At 57.9% G+C, this 2500-nt stretch overlaps 1 non-coding gene across 1 annotated transcript in view; it reads right to left on the reverse strand.

The window, feature by feature from the left end:
* The window catches only part of LOC126197255 (small subunit ribosomal RNA), a 1907-nt gene extending 1150 nt beyond the window's left edge, over window positions 1-757 (reverse strand). The window contains exon 1 of the ribosomal RNA XR_007539633.1: window positions 1-757. This exon is cut by the window's left edge and continues 1150 nt beyond it. This is a non-coding gene — a ribosomal RNA (small subunit ribosomal RNA).
* Window positions 758-2500: the final 1743 nt, after the last annotated feature.

Raw genomic sequence — 2500 nt, forward strand, 5'->3', positions numbered from 1 at the left:
ACGAGGCGGTCGCACGCCTTCGGCTCGCCCCACCGGCAGGACGTCCCACGATACATGCCAGTTAAACACCGACGGGCGGTGAACCAACAGCGTGGGACACAAATCCAACTACGAGCTTTTTAACCGCAACAACTTTAATATACGCTATTGGAGCTGGAATTACCGCGGCTGCTGGCACCAGACTTGCCCTCCAATAGATACTCGTTAAAGGATTTAAAGTGTACTCATTCCGATTACGGGGCCTCGGATGAGTCCCGTATCGTTATTTTTCGTCACTACCTCCCCGTGCCGGGAGTGGGTAATTTGCGCGCCTGCTGCCTTCCTTGGATGTGGTAGCCGTTTCTCAGGCTCCCTCTCCGGAATCGAACCCTGATTCCCCGTTACCCGTTACAACCATGGTAGGCGCAGAACCTACCATCGACAGTTGATAAGGCAGACATTTGAAAGATGCGTCGCCGGTACGAAGACCGTGCGATCAGCCCAAAGTTATTCAGAGTCACCAAGGCAAACGGACCGGACGAGCCGACCGATTGGTTTTGATCTAATAAAAGCGTCCCTTCCATCTCTGGTCGGGACTCTGTTTGCATGTATTAGCTCTAGAATTACCACAGTTATCCAAGTAACGTGGGTACGATCTAAGGAACCATAACTGATTTAATGAGCCATTCGCGGTTTCACCTTAATGCGGCTTGTACTGAGACATGCATGGCTTAATCTTTGAGACAAGCATATGACTACTGGCAGGATCAACCAGGGAGCTGCGTCAACTAGAGCTGAGCAGCCGGCCGCCCGGGAGTGTGTCCCGGGGGCCCGCGCGAACACGCAAGCGTCCGCTCAATTATTCTGCAAACAGGAGGAGGCTGGGCTCCCCTGCACGATACACCTCGAAACCCTCTCAGGTCCCGGCGGCGCGCAGCGCCGTCCTAAGTACTTGGTCGGGTTCGAGAGAGGCGCAATCGCCCGGAGATAGGCGAGTAGACGCTTTCAGTGCGACCACCCGTGCCCCCAACTGAGCTTGCCGCTGCCGACAGAGGCCCGGGAGCGTGCTGTCGTGGTGTTGCCGGCGGGAGACAACACGCGGCCACAAACAGTGACCGGGCAGCTCCAACGCCAGCGCCACAGAGGGGCAGAGCCCCACTTGGGTGCCAAAGCGAACTCTCCCAGCACAGCGCACGCGCCAACACATCCGCACAGCTGCGATACAAACCACCTGCGAGAACCGCGGGGGCGACCGAGCAGCAGACGGCGTCGCGGCGCCGAGTGCCGGGCGGCGGCGCATCCTCAACGCACACAGTCCTCAATCGGACCAGCACACTGCAGATGTCCACCGCGCTTCGCACCGGGCCCGGGAGGACCCACTTTGGCCGCACGGCGCCGCGCGCTGGGTGCGCCGGCACGCAGATGCGCCGCCTGCCGCGTCCGTCAGCCGGCGCGCCTGCCACTGGGCGCCCCCACCAGCCGGCTGCCGCGCGTGCGCCCACGCAGCGCGCGGCCAGCACGCCGGGCGCCCCCCCCTCACCGGCCGGGGACGGTCCCACCCAGCCACCGCCGCGTATCGCTTCATACCCACATGCCCACTCACGTTCGTGGGTATGACGGGTGTCGCTGAAGCAACCGGTTAATACCTGTACCGATCGTCGATATCAACGATTCACCTCCAGCGCGAACAACCGCGCAACAACGGATTTCCAGTTCATTTGCGTAACTTGGGCAGCAAACGTAGACATCCATCTACATTTGCGACTTCTACGAGTCTTGCATGCCTGGATGTTGTGTGTCACGACGCACTCCATCAGCATACATACACGCTGCGACGTGTGCACGAAAGAACACGTGGAAGGTGGCCAGCGTACGTATACGAATGCCATTGCACAGCTGCGAAGCGCATTCAACACGCGAACTCCTGACCGACGAGCTAGAGGTGACAGGAGGGGAGGGGGGGGCGGGGGCGATATACGTCCTATTGCAGTACACAATACAGTGGATAGCGGGACCATGTGGAAAGTAAGCAACACTCGCAAGATGTGAGGGTACGCACCGTAAAATGAATCAATACGCAGAACACCACAGTGTGCGCGAAGTGAACTATGTTGAGATGGTTGCAATTAGGCAACGCTACACGAATTCCTAGAGTCATATAACTAACAATTACAGGGCAGGTTAGGGCGCAACGTAGGTTAGGTTAGGGCGCAACGTAGGTTAGGTTAGGGCGCAACGTAGGTTAGGTTAGGGCGCAACGTGGGTTAGGTTAAGGCGCAACTTGGGTTAGGTTAAGGCGCAACTTGGGTTAGGTTAAGGCGCAACTTGGGTTAGGTTAAGGCGCAACTTGGGTTAGGTTAAGGCGCAACTTGGGTTAGGTTAAGGCGCAACTTGGGTTAGGTTAGGGCGCAACTTGGGTTAGGTTAGGGCGCAACTTGGGTTAGGTTAGGGCGCAACTTGGGTTAGGTTAGGGCGCAACTTGGGTTAGGTTAGGGCGCAACTTGGGTTAGGTTAGGGCGCA

The sequence above is a fragment of the Schistocerca nitens genome, chromosome 7, assembly GCF_023898315.1.
Source record: "Schistocerca nitens isolate TAMUIC-IGC-003100 chromosome 7, iqSchNite1.1, whole genome shotgun sequence".
Taxonomy (NCBI): domain Eukaryota; kingdom Metazoa; phylum Arthropoda; class Insecta; order Orthoptera; family Acrididae; genus Schistocerca; species Schistocerca nitens.